This window comes from Rhinopithecus roxellana, chromosome 14, assembly GCF_007565055.1.
Source record: "Rhinopithecus roxellana isolate Shanxi Qingling chromosome 14, ASM756505v1, whole genome shotgun sequence".
NCBI classification, from domain to species: Eukaryota; Metazoa; Chordata; class Mammalia; order Primates; family Cercopithecidae; genus Rhinopithecus; species Rhinopithecus roxellana.
Genome location: NC_044562.1, coordinates 1,802,570 through 1,817,579, shown reverse-complemented (window position 1 = coordinate 1,817,579; position 15,010 = coordinate 1,802,570). Strand labels below are relative to the sequence as shown.

The following is a 15,010-nucleotide window of genomic DNA, read 5'->3' as shown; positions in this document are numbered from 1 at the left end:
GCATTAGAATGCATGCATATATATGCTTATACTCTCATGTAGCTGTACTGAAAGATATCGTATGGGTCTCAAAATTCAGGCAGGACAAATCTCAGTAACAAGATCACACAATAACCTATCCATGGTAAGGCTCTAAAGATAAGGATAGATTTGAACATAACTCTAAACATTATTTTAAGTCCTCCCTATGTCCACACAGCATGCATTTCAAACTGGACTAAGTAAAGACTCCAACACTGTCTAGAGAGAAAAGCAGTGTTTTTGCTGTGGGGTATCATCTCTCCAGGTATTGAATCCCTGACCTCTCTCTTAGCATAATAATTATCTCATATTTTAAAATACATAATCAATGGATATATGTGTGTGTATATATATATATACACATCAGATTTAAGCTATAAGAAGAGTACAAATATTTTCCATCTACGTGCAGCAAAAAAGATTACTTGCAGGCAAGTTTACTGAGTATCTGTCTCTTTTAGCTTTTTAACTCCCAGGAATGTCTGAGCTGACCATTAAGACTTTGCTACTAAGTTCAATTCTCAATGCTTCGTCTCTTAATGGACTACACAAGGCCCTATTTTACATCATTAACCTCTCTGTGGGCCTGATGAACTAAGAGCTCTCTCCACAGAAATATCTACTTATAAGTACATATAAATATAAGATTTTTGCCAATGGAGAATTTTTGTCTTAGAAGCTGTCCTAACATCTGAACATTGCTTACCTTGCTTCCTTTCTCCAAAACCCTCTGGAAATCTATTTCCAGAGCCTAAGTTTGTATACTAATTTCTCCCATTTCCACCACTTAGTAGGGTAAAATGCCCTTCCTGCACTATTTCTTTATAATCCCATAATTCTCTTACAAATTAAATGACTGTATGCATTATGCTGTATTATTTTAGTTGATTTCCTATCAACTAGAAGTGTTCACTCTGAACTCTAGCTTCTCTCAATGCACCCTGTTGCATCCTGCCACAAGGCCTTTGCACCTGCTGCTCCCACTGGTATGCCCTTCAGACAGCAACTAAGGCTCACTTTCTAAGGGAAGCCTTCCTTACCTGACCAGAGCAGGTTCTTTTCTGATGCTCTCAGACATCATTATTTTTTTTCTTCCCCTCTGGAATGAGAGCTCCTTAAGGCCAGAAACTGCATCAGGTCCCTTTCTATATATCCAGCAAGTCCTAGGGCAAAAATGGTATTCAAAAGTATCCATCAATCAAAACCATAGGTTGACAATTATTGAAGTCAGGCAACTGGTACATGCAGAGTAGGGGAGGGAGGGTGTTTCATTCTGTGTGTGTGTGTGTGTGTGTGTGTGTGTGTGTGTGTGTGTGTGTGTACTTGAAATTTGTTTAACATTGGGGGAAAAACTCTTTGTGGAAAAGAGACTTATAGCTATATATAAGTAATCTTCAATAAGTAAAAGAGTCTATAAACAAACTGAACTTGTTCAGTTTTGCCACTGAGAACCAGTATCAATGAGTAAAATCCAGAATTTTGGCTTCACATAAGAAAGAATTCTCCATTATTTAAAAGTGTCTGGAAATAAAGCTGGTTCCAAAGAAGAAAGGGAGACTCTGCCACTGGGGTAGTTATACTCAAGCAGTTGGATAATCAGTGGATTCCTAGTTAGGGGATTTAAAGGACCAAATGAGAAAAATGAACTTGAAGAAATCTTCAAATCTTTTGAATATCTGAAAACAAAGTTTATTGTCTTAAAATAGATATACGGAAGTCAATATAATGATACACAGAAGTCAAAATAAAAATAATTATTGATTTCACAGTTTGTATAAAGCATATATAAAGAATGAAGTTTTTACTTAAAACCAATCTCCTTGAAAGCCTTATCTTGCAGGTGTTCACTCTGCACTCCAGCTTCTCTCAATGTGCCCTGCTGCATCCTGCCACATGGCCTTTACACATGTTGCTCCCACTGGTATGCTCTTCAGACAGCAGCTAAGGCTCACTTCCTAAGGGAAGCCTTCCCTACCTAACCAGAGCCGGTTCTTTTCTGATGCTCTCAGGCAACCATCCCTTTGCTAGAGAGCACAGATGCCATATTTTCACTCACCACTGTATCCCCAGTGCCTGTCACAAAGCCTGGCATGTTGTAAGCACTAAATAAATATTTGTTGAATGGATGTATGAATGCAACACTCCCTATGAATCTAGCATTTTCATAAATTATAATCTAAACTGAATATGTCAACTTGCCAAAAGATAGTCAACCTATTTCTCTACCAGAAGTGATTCAGCTCTCATCTTAGAGGATAAGGACAATAAGAAAACAGTTAGCCAGCTCCCAAGGACGCTCTCTTGTTTTTGTTTTTGTTTTTTTATTTTGAGACAGGGTCTCGCTCCATCACCCAGGCTGGAGCGCAGTGGCAAGACTGTGGCTCACTGCAGTCTCAATCTCCATGGCTCAAGTAATCCTCGTACCTAAGCCTCCCAAGTAGCTGAGACGACAGGTATGTGGCACCATTCCTGGCTAATTTTTACAGTTTTTTTTTTTTTTTTTTAGAGATGGGATCTCACTATGTTGCCCAGGCTGGTCTCAAACAGTCCTCCCACCTCAGCCTCCCAAAGTGCTAGGACAACAGACATGAACCACTGAGCCTGGCCCCAAGGCATTTTTTTGTTTTGTTTTTTTGAGACAGGGTCTCGCCCAGGCTGGCTGGAGTGCAGTGGCGCAAACTCGGCTCACTGCAAGCTCCACCTCCCGGGTTCACGCCATTCTCCTGCCTCAGCCTCCCGAGTAGCTGGGACTACAGGCGCCCGCCACCACACCCGGCTAATTTTTGTATTTTTAGTAGAGACGGGGTTTCACCATGTTAGCCAGGATGGTCTTGATCTCCTGACCTCATGATCCGCCCGCCTCAGCCTCCCAAAGTGCTGGGATTACAGGGGTGAATCACCGCGCCTGGCCCAAGGCATTATTTTTATACTTTTTATCATGAAAATATAACATATTTTCAGTAACTTTTAGCTACACAATACACAAAATAAATTTATTTCTCAGAACACTTTTAAGATTGTGATAAGCCAAATGATGCTGAAGTCAAACTGTGGGTTATTAAGCTGGAAGAATATATTATATGGACATGAAGTTTAACGAGGATGTTTAGGTAATGAAGAAGTAATGAGAGATTCAGGACAGATGGACAAGCATCAGGTCATATAAACTATTTCCACATGTATGTCTGAAGGAAGATATGAAAATGCCCAAGACAGGAATAATTTGTGTTGCTAAGAAACACTAAGGTTGATGAGTAAACTGTCTCTCTTACAAAGACCAACTAAAATCATGTCATTTATCAGTGCAACTCGATTAATAACCATTCTCTTTAGAAACCAGATAAACTAAACCAAAAGAAAGGCAAAACTTTTAACACTCAGAAATCACTAATGTATATTAATGTGTACAGGGACATTTAGTGTAGTATTTTATTGACTTCCATCAAAAGTGTTCATTTAGGACAAAGTTACAACATTCTACCTTTGGCTTTAAAATTATGACTAAAAAATTACTCTATTAAAAAAATTCTATTCACAAAAAAAAATCACTTATAGCTAATACACAAAGTATTTCAAATTCCAAAGAAATAAATTCTAACAAAGCTAAATTTCACTTTTGTTTCAATTTTGGAAAAATTACCCTGATTTTTGAATCAGAGCCACACTCCAACACTGTACCATGTTGAAACCCCTCAGGCTCAATCCTATTTCTTATAAACTTTAGCTTTAATTTTGGTCCCAACATGAACTTTCACCCAGACTACACTTTCACCCAGGTCACCATCACTATTATTAGAGCCAATCGTGGACTCGGTCTCTCCTGCACTTCAGAGACAAATGACAAACCAAGAAAAAGGTGAAGAGAAGTCTTCAAAATGAGTATAAACTTCAAAGAATGATTGCTTTATAACGAAATAATTTATATTGGAGAGGTGTGAATTTGGAAAAGACTTAGCTTAGTTTACCCTACATATGGAAAACTATTACTATTACTGTTTTAGTTTTATAAGTTGATTTCCTCTGACATTAAGGAATAATGTATTATGTGATTTACTAACATTCCAAATCTACAAATTAGAAAATAAAAGAGTCAAAAAAATCCTTTACCTTTTCATCATGAAAATCTTCAATTATATCCAACAATAGGGAGAAAAGTTCAATGAACCACCATTACCCAGCTTCAACAATTATCATTACTCTGTCAATTTTACCTACAAGAAATACATTATTGAATAATGCAAGAGCATACTGAATTGAGACATTCTTTTAAAAGTGTGCCCACCAGGTTGACCACGCAGAAATTATGGATTTCATGCAAAAACTTTGTTTTTGTCTCTGGTCTATTGAACCTACTCAAGAATAAACCAACTCCTGGCCTATAGTAAAAATTCATATAATCCTCATAACTTTCCTGGTCCCTCATAAGTAAGAGAAAATCATATAGTCAATTTAAATGACAGGTGTGAGCCACAGAGTTGGGCTGGATTCCGTCTCTTAAAAAAAAAAAAAAAAAAAAAGTCTTAGGTAATCAGGGAAAACTGAATATGGACTGTATAGTATACATTATTATACCAATGGTAAAGACCTCAGTGTGGTAACAGTATTATGACTACATAAGAGAACATGTTAATTCTTAAGATAAACCAGCTGAAGGGGCAAAATGTCACTTTTGAAAGGTTCAGCCCCATCCCACTGTCCAAAAAAGTATATATACGATATATACTGTGGCTAAATGTTAATAACTGGTAAAAGGTATGGGGTGTTTATTATATTGTATTGTTTCAACATTCCAATAGGCTTCAAATTTTACAAAATAAAAAGACTAAACCCAAATAACAACCAAAACTCCAAAGTACATGTAACATTAAATCTATGTTCTTCACTTAGCTGGGGCCTGCCCAGCGCCAGCCACTGTCAGTGAAGGAACAGGATCCTCCTCATCTCACCAATTTCTTTTCCACCATCTTCCTGAGTTTTCGGAGCCCACCAGGATCAAGGTCAAGAAAGGGAGGAGAGGTCAGGCATATAAGACAGTTCTTGATTGCTATCCGTAGCAAAATGATCTAGGGCTATGGCAGAGGGGATATGGCAGAGTGTTTAACACTAATTCTTCCTCTCTTGGGGAGCTTATGTGCACTCTTCCAATGGTATACTCTTCCAATTGCAAATATCCTGCCAGAGACACTGCTCTCTCTCTGCTAAAAGCTCTTAATGCCTCCTTAGCTTCTGACCCCTGGTGGTACACAAACAGCCCATTACTGCTGGGATCTTCTTGCCCTGGCAGGAGACTTTTTCTTCGGCAGGATCCCTTTAAAAATGACAGGTTGATTTCCCCGTTGACAGAGAAGAGTGCAATTACTTCCCAAACGCACCACTACTGCTATAGAACACTTCAGCTTTCCCAGGTATGAGTCAAGCATCAATATCTTGTGACCTCAAGATATACTTTAGCTGAAACTTCTCTCACTAGACTTGACAAAAGATTCAGAGACCCTTAACTTGTGGGAGACAAGGGTAAGACATATAGCATTCTGATGACCTGCAGAAAAATTCACCTAACAAAATCTTACCCCCACCACCCCCCCGGCTTTGATAGCATCTATGTGAGTAAAGGGATTCAAATGTCACAAAACCAGCTTTCTATAATTCTGCATACGGTCTAGCACTTCCTTTGGATATAGAGGCATGTGTTGAATACTGGTGCCTCAATTCAAAGTTCCAGTTTATCATCCTAGGAACTCTATGAATGGTGTATTCTCTACATATATCTTGGAAAGCTGTTGTGAAGGCTAAAAGCTTCTCACATGTAAAACTTACAGAACAGCACTTGGGCTCACAGTAAGCCCTTACTTAATGCTAGCTACTACTATAATATAGAGTTCTCTTTTTAAATTTTTTAAAAATTTCAAAAACATGTGTTGGTAAGAATACGGAGAAATCCACGTACACTGCTGGTGGGAAAACAAAATGGTGCAGCCACTACGGAAAACAGTACACCAGTTCTTCAAAAAATAAAAATATGATCCTGCAATTCCACTTCTGGGTATACATCTCAAAAGAAATGAAATCAGGGACTTGAACAGATTATTTGCACACCTACATTCATAGTAGCATTGTTCGCAACAGCCAAAAAGTAGAAGAGTCCATCAATGGACAAATGGAGAAATAAAATGTGGTATATGTATATACAATGTAGTATTATTCACCCTTAAAAAGGAAAAACATTCTGACATATGCTACAACATGAATGAACCTTGAAGATATTATACTAAGTAAAATAAGCTAGTCAATCAAAACATGGCAAATGCTGTATGATTCCACTTGTATGAGGTACCTAGAGTAGTCTCATTCATAAAGACAGAAAGTCTGCCAGGGACTGCCAGGTTGCCTGGGGAGTGAGTACCCACTGCCTAATGGGTACAGTTTCAGTTGAGGAACATGAAAAGCTTTGGATAAAGATGGTAGAGATGGCTGCACAACAATGGGAATGTACTTAATGCCACTGACCTATACACTTAAAAATGGTTAAAATAGTAAATTTTATGTTAGGTCCATTTTACCACAGTAAAAACTATTTTTTAATTGTCTATAATTAAATGGTCAAATGATACACAAATTGCACGAAATCAATATAAATGAACCAGTGGGGAAAAATGCTAATGCAAGCCACTACCCTATATCCAGTAACCCCACTCCTAAATACACAGCCCAAAGAACTTACACATAAAACAAGTATTAAAATTGTGTGCGGATGTTTATCACAGCATTATGTCTAAGTGGTTTTAGAGGCAATCCATACATCCATTACCTGGATAACTTACAAAGGAACCAAACTATGTTTAGAAGTATTTAGCTAGAGATATACACCATAACATGTCTAAATTAAAAAGTGTCAAAAGTGAAAAAGAAAGCTTGAAGTTTGAATTTAAGATATACGTAATATACAAACTGTTCTATATTTTTCAAAGACATGTGCCAATCCAAGGTAATATGCCAAACACATGCAAGTCAAGGTCTACTAAGGGAAACTGGGATAGGGGTGCAAAACAGGGGTAGGGATAGGGGTTAAAGGAAAAAATAACTCAAAACAAGAAAACGGTCTTGTCCAGCCTGTTGATGAGTGTATGTTATCAGCTAAGGAGGATGAGTAATGCAAATCTGTGAACCAGAAGCCCCCAAAATTTTTAGCATTAACTATATTTCCTTTCCCAAATATCTGCGAATGTTTACTCTAAGGCACTTTTAATTATAAGCATTTATAGTCTGACCATCTGTTTACTAAAGGCTAGCACATTGAAAAAATAAAGAAAATGGGTTTTTTCCCTAGCCAATTGCAATGCCAATGTTTCAATCTTTATTAAAAAAATCTGATTAAGACCAAAATCCTTCCAATAAACCATTTTTTACATTTCTATTACCATTACACAAAATACCACAGCTATGCACCTAGTAAAAAAAATGTACCTTTTTTCTTTTGTCTTAGTTTAGTATTTGCTTGGTTTGTTTGTTTGTTTGTTTGTTTTGAGACAGAGTCTCGCTCTGTCACCCAGACTGGAGTGCAGTAGCATGATCTCAGCTCACCGCAACCTCTGCGTCCCAGATGCAAGTGATTCTCCTGCCTCAGCCTCTCGAATAGCTGGGACTACAGACGCGCAGCACCACGCCCAACTAATTTTTGTATTTTTAGTAGAGACGGAGTTTCGCCTAGTTGGCCAGGCTGGTCTCAAACTCCTGACCTCAAGGGATCCACCTCCTCGGACTTCCAGAGTGCTGGGATTACAGGCATGAGCCACCGTGCCAAGCCTTGTATCTTCAAGAAAATTAACAAACTATGAATTTCCATGCTGGTAATTATTTCCTAAATAGCATTTCCAAAGATGCAAATATCACAACCTGAATTCACAGAAGAAAGTGAATCATCCATCTTATTAAACACAGGATCAGGTGCAAAATATAGCCCTAAGAGGCTGTTTTTAAAAGCAATCCACTACCAATGCCCACATGCTTTCTGGAGGAAACGCAAGTATTAAACAGCAGGTTCCTCAAACAGTGGCCCCAAAGCACTAATCAAGACCTCTGAAGGCCACTGCCACTCCTCCAGGAAGCATGCCTTTTTTATCTTTTCAGTGCCAGCACGGACACATCATGGGTCCTCAAGAAGTATTTTTTGAAGGGATGACCTCAGTGAATGGCAGCAGGTATAAATAAGTGGAAGAGTGTATAAAATTAAGCAATGACGACTTTCATTATCTGAAGGACTATCTGAAAATAGACTGCTCAGTCAGTGAAAGCTGTGCTAAGCAAAGCACATTTGGCCCTCCCTGATTTATACACCTAGATATGAGCCTCTGAGAACCTTAAAAGGCCACCACACATCCAAGTGCTCCTCCTCTACCTACAATGGCACTCATCTCCACACTTAGGGCATACAGAAAATATCAGTCTACCATAGTCATTGAGGGTTTACTTGTTTTCACCCCATGCCACCACAAATATTGCTCTTCCTCAATTTTATATATGTATAATTATATACATATATAAAAATATATACACACGTATGTCTGTTGACTAAAAGATATTAAGCTAAAAGAGTCATAAAATAAGTAAAAAGAAAGATATGGATTACACTGGAGAACGAGAGGGGTAACCAACTCAGACTCCCTGTAGCAATCTCCCTGTCTTTACTGAACACTACACAGATGAAATGAAGGGACCCTATATTTCTATCTGTTCCCTAACTTAGAATTACAGCCATACAGAAAGCTGTCTTTTAGGAGAGCATGATACTTAGACAGTACACTCATATCATAAACTTATTACCTCAACAAGCCACACTGAAGATCAGGATACACCTGCCAAATTTATCTATAGGTTCTATTTTAAAGGCTGTTTCAGCCAATATTCAATATGTATTCACAGAACATCAACTATGTGCCCACTTCTAGGCCAGTCAGAACACTGGCCTATGGCAGAATCAAAGATGAGTATAGCATTCAATGAGCTTACAAAGTAGTAAGGAGTTTTTGACAAATATTCAAGAACTATAACCTAGCAAGAAAACTAGTAACTGTAACTAGTAACTAGATCCTAGTAAGAAAAGCACCACAATGCCGGGCATGGTGGCTCAGGCCTGTAATCCTAGCACTTTGGGAGGCCAAGGTGGGTGCAGAATTTGAGGTCAGGAGTTTGAGACCAGCCTGGCCAACATGGTGAAACCCTGTCTGTACTAAAAATACAAAAATTAGCCAGGCATGATTGTGCACACTTGTAATGCCAGCTACTTGGGAGGCTGGGAAAGGAGAATCGCTTGAATCCAGGAGGTGGAGGTTGCAGTGAGCAGAGATTGCACCATTGCATTCCAGCCTGGGTGACAGAACGAGACTCGTCTCCCAAAAAAAAAAAAAAAAGAAAGAAAGAAAAAAAAGAAAAGAAAAGAAAAGCACCATAACAAACACATGAGAGACTTTGAAGAATGGTGAGGCTTTTCACAAAGAGCACTGAAGATAGGCTTTCAACAAAGGAAACAGTTATTACCAAAGAAACAGAGGCTAGTGAAGTAGTGCTGGCCAAGATGGTGAACTATTATGTTAAGTATAAAAAAGTAGAATATGCAGACAGAAGACTTACTGGACAGGCCCTTAAGTACCAAGGTTAAATATTAAAACCTCCTTTTGTGAATAATGAAGATGATTTATTTAAAAAAAGGTTGTTTCAGGGATAAGGGAGTCACTGAAAACTGAAATTGGCCTCAATATGGACAAAATACTGGAGGAGGAAAAGATAAATTAGCAAAATTACGAGAGAAGCATTTTCAAAAGTCTAAAGCACGTTAAGTCTACATCATAAAATAATTTAAAAAGAAGAGATATCACCAAGAAAAGGGTGGAAAATGTTCAACAATTTTTTGTGATGGGATATGTATAAATAAAACACTTTTTAAGATATATGCAAAAACTTTTAATTTTTTCTTAAGTTTCAATACTAAGAAGGGAGTAACAGGGCATTTCCAATATTGACTTTGATTAGCCAGCACCAGGCTTGCCCACTTCATACCATAATCAACCAGAAAATTTGATAAATATATAAAACAATCATTTTCAGACAGTGGACAATAATGGCAGCAATGAACTATGATCCCTAAAAGAAAGGGAAACCCTATGATTGCACCAGTTTTCTGCCTGGAGGCACTCTGCATCATGGTGGGAGATACTAATTACATGGTGGTTCAGCTGAGTTGAAGGAACAGATATTAGAGTTTTAGGGAGCCTGAGGTTGCTTAAATTTGTAAGTGTACAGTACATAAGTAATAAGAGCTAAGAAGAGGAAAACCACCACATGTCTGCACAGGGGTTTCATGTGTACTCTTCTGATGAATATTCTAAGATTCCATGAGACTAGTAAAAGAACAAATACGAGAGAACAATAACCTAAACACTTCCAAAAGGTCACAGAAGCCTAGAAGACAGGCAGATTTGGAATAAAAGAGTAGAGGGACTTCGTTGACCATGCACAGCATTCAGCAGAGGATACAGAAGAATCACATCTTACAAATAAAATTAATTTACCTCTATAGTAAAGGATATTCAAAACAATCCTAACAAACAAAAACTAGCCCCAAGAAGATCAAGCTGATTCACAAAGAATGTAAATTACCTGCTAAAACTGAAACTCTTTTTTAAAAGACAATAAAATCAAGACATTCAATAATGCAACATTTACAATCCCCATCAACAAACCAAATATTACCAGACATACAAAGAAGAAAAATGTGGCTCCTAAGACAAAAATCAATCAATAAAAAATAGATCCAGAAATAACAGATATGATGGAACAAGCATATCAAGACAGCAAGTACACTAAACAATAAATATACTAAAACAGTACTTGACAATGTATTTAAGAATTATTTTAACAGAAACAGGGTCTCGCTATATTTGCCAGGCTGCTCTTGAACTCCTGGTCTCAAATGAGCCTCCTGCCTCAGCCTCCCAAAGTGCTGGGATTACAGAAGAATTTATTTCTAAATGTAACATGATAATAACTAAAAGCTATTTTAAAAAATATAACTTTCAGAGGTAAATACAAACTTCATTTATAACTTAAAATACAAAGACACAGATGAGAAATTCTGATTTGACTTGCATTTCACAACAGTAAATGATACTGAGAGCATCTATGCATATGCCTACTGGCTGTTAGAAAAATGTCTATTCAGATACTTTTCACATTTTTGAATTGTCTTATTTAACTATAAGAGTTCTTTATATATTGTGGATACAAGTCCCTTATCACAAATATAACTTACAAATATATTCTTGCATGTTGTGGGTTGGTTTTTTTCACTTTATTTTTGATAGTGTCTTTTGAAATATAAAGTTTTTAATTTTGATGAAGTCCAATATATTTATTTTTTCTATTGTCACTTGTGCTTTTGGTGTCTTGAAAAAGGCTTTGCCTAACCCAAGAACAAGTAGACTTACTCTTACATTTTCTTTGAAGAGTTTTATAGTTTTAGTTCTTGCATTTAGGTCCATAATCCATTTGGCATTAATATTTTAATATACAGTAAAGGGGTCCAACTTTATTCTTTTGCTAGTGGATACACAGCTATCCCCAGCACCATCTGCTGAAAAGACTATTCTTTCTTTATTAAATTGTCATGACACCCTTTAAAAATCAATTGAATATAAAAGTCAGGGTTTAATTCTGGGCTCTCAGTTATATTCCAGTGACCTGTATGTCTATCACTACACCAGTATTGCCCTGTTTTAGGTACTGTAGCTTTGTATTAAGTTTTGAAATCAAGAACTATGACTCCTTCACTTTTGTTGTTCTTTTTCAAAGCTGTTTTGAAAATTCTGAGTACCCTAAATTTCCATGTAAGTTTTAGGATCAGCTTTGCCTTTTCTGAAGAAGAAAAATGGCAGCTGAGATTGCCTTGAATCTGTAGATCATTTGGGATAATACTGACATCTTAACAATATTAAGTCATCTAGATCCATGAACATGGGATGTCTAAGTTCTTTAATTTCTTTCAATAATTTTTGGTAGGTTTCAGAGTACCTTTTTTTTTTTTTTTTTTTTTTTTTTTTACCGCTTTTCTTAAATTTTCTTAATTTCCAGATGCAATTATAAATGGAATTTTTACTTTCATTTTTGTTCACTGCCAATGTATAGAAATATAATTGATTTCTGTATATTGCTATTATACCTTGCAAGCTTGTTGATCTCATTTATGAATTCTAATACATTTTAGTGATTCCTTAGGATTTTCCATATAGAATATCATGTCATCTACAAATAGAGGTAGTTTTACTTCTTTCCCATTTGGATGCCTTTATTTCTTTTTCTTGACTAATTTTTTTGGCTAGAAAGTCCAATACAAAACTGAAGAGTGAAAGCAACGTTCTTGCTCTGTTCCTCTTTCACTATTAAGATGCTGGCTGTGGTTTTTACATAGATGCCTTTTCCCATGTTGAGGAAATTTCCTTATTATTATTAGAGTATTTTATCATTAAAAAAAGTGTCAGATTTTGTCAAACGCTTTTTCTGCATCTACTGAAACAATTATGACCTTTATACCAAAATCTGACAAAGACATTACAACCCTACTCCCAGGTTTTAGTCAGCTCAGGTTTCTATAACAAAATACTATACAGACTGGGTGGCTCAAATAACAGGAATTTATTTCTCACAGTTCTGGAGGCTGTGATGATCAAAATGCCAACCAGTTCAGTTAGCTGGTGAAGGCCTTCTTCCTCACTTGTAGATGGCTGCCTTCTCACCGTATACTCACATCAAAGAGAAAGAGTGAACTCTGGTTTTTTCTTCTTCTTTTTCTAAGAGGGCCCCATCCTCATGACCTCACCTAAACCTAATTACTTCTCAAAGGCCTCAATTCTGAATACCATTGTGAGTTAGGGCTTCAACATAAGAATTCTGAAGGAACACACACAGTTCATAAGAGGCCCCCAGAAAAAAAAAGTGATAGGCCTCATGAGCATACATCCACAAATCAATAACAAAATTAAGCAAATCAAATTTTGCATAGTAAAAGAATATATCCTCCATAGATAACATAAAAATCCATGAAACAATGGAGTTTATCACAAAAATGCAAAGACAGGTTTAAGATTCAAAATCTGATCAATTCAATTCACCATATTAACAAGTGTTAAAAAAATACAAATGATTCACCCTATAAATGCAAAAAAAAATATGACAACATTCAACATTCATATGCAATTTAATAAAAGCTTTCAGTATACTTAGAATAAAAGGGAACTTGCTCTACCTGATATGGGACATCTGCAAAAAACTTAGAGCTAATATCACACGTAACAGTGAAAGTCTGAAAGCTTCCTCCCTGAGATTAGAAACAAGGCAAGGATGTTCACTCTTACCACTTCTATTTAACACTGCAATAGTCTGTGCAATGTTAACAGTGTCCTAGTCTGTGCTTTAACACTGTCCTCATCTGTGCTGTAAAGAAAGAGAAGTAACAGACATACTAATATTGAATACGAATAAAACTGTCTTTATTTGTGATTAACAAGATCATATACACAGAGCATCCTGAGGAATTCACAAAAAAAAAGTCAAAAGCATTAATGATTAAATTAACAAGGTTGAATATATAAAAATCAATTATAGTTCTGTATAGAAACAATGACGAACTGTAAATTTTTTAAACAGCATTTTCAATGGCATTCAGAAATATAATTCACATCCTATTCACCCAGGATAAATTTAATGAAAGACCCAAGAGATTAGCACACCGAAAACCACAAAATATTACTCAGAGAAATGAAAGAATAACTAAATTGAGGTATACTATATTCATGGTTTACAATAATTCAATCACTTAGACACTAATGTTCCTTAACCGATCCACTGAATTCACAAAATGGAAATTAAAATTCCTAGAAGTATTTTGTAAAAATGTACAAGCCGATTCTCTAATTGATATGGAAATAGAAAAGACAGAATAGTGAAAACAATTTCAAAAGAGAACAAAAAGAACTTACACCATGTGATTTCAAGACTTACTACTGAACAAACAGTGTGATGTTGGCATGATAGACATACAGATGAATATAACAACGTCCAGGAAAAAAACCCACACATATATGATTGGTTGATTTTTTTTTTTTTTTTTTTTTTTTTTGAGACTGGGTCTCACACGGTCGCCTGGGCGGGAGTGCAGTGGCGCGATCTCAGCTCACTGCAGCCTCTGCCTCCCTGGTTCAAGTGATTCTTCTGCCTCAGCCTCCCGAGCGGCTGGGATTACAGATGCCCACCACCACGCCAAGCTAATTTTTTGTATTTTTAGTAGAGACGGGGTTTCACTATGTTGGCCAGGTTGGTCTTAACTCCTGACCTCGTGATCCACCCGCCTTGGCCTCCCAAAGGGCTGGGATTACAGGTGTGAGCCAGCATGCCAGGCCATGATTAGCTGATTTTTAACAAAAGTTTCAAGGTAATTCAAAGGAAAAGAACAGGTGGATATAGAAGAGACAAACCTTGATCCTTACTGTACACTATATACAAAAATTAACTCAAAACAAATCAGAGACCTAATGTAAAAGCCAAAACTGTAAAACTCTTGGGAGAAAACACAGAAAATCTTTTACAACCTGGTATTAATCAAACATTTCTTAGACATTTGCCGGGCACAGTGGCTCACACCTGTAATCCCAGTCTAGCCTGGGCAACAGAGTGAGACTTCATTTCAAAAAAAAAAAAAAACAATAACAACAAAGATTTCTTAGATATTACCAAAAAAAAAAGGAAGAAAGCAAGCACAGACCACCAAAGAAAATGTCGATAAACTACACTTATTCTACAGACCAAGAGAAAACATCTAACAAGAACTTGTATCTAGATATATAAAGATATAAAGAACTATTGTAATTGAATGACAAGAAACAAGTTTTTTAAAGGACAAAAGATTTTATCAGCTATTTCACAAAAGAAGTTATATAAATGT

The 15,010-nt window shown here is 36.6% G+C and overlaps 1 protein-coding gene across 4 annotated transcripts in view; it reads right to left on the bottom strand.

Annotated features, from left to right (window-relative positions):
* GTDC1 (glycosyltransferase like domain containing 1) overlaps window positions 1–15,010 on the bottom strand; it is a 388,102-nt gene that overhangs the window by 348,301 nt on the left and 24,791 nt on the right. For 3 of the 4 annotated variants that reach the window (XM_030916919.1, XM_030916923.1, XM_010353831.2), the window contains one exon: window positions 1,062–1,184. The exons of the other annotated variant lie outside the window; for it this stretch is intronic. The gene's annotated coding sequence lies outside the window, so the exon portion shown is untranslated. Of the gene's footprint in view, window positions 1–1,061; window positions 1,185–15,010 lie in introns of those variants that run through there. 4 annotated transcript variants of the gene reach the window in all.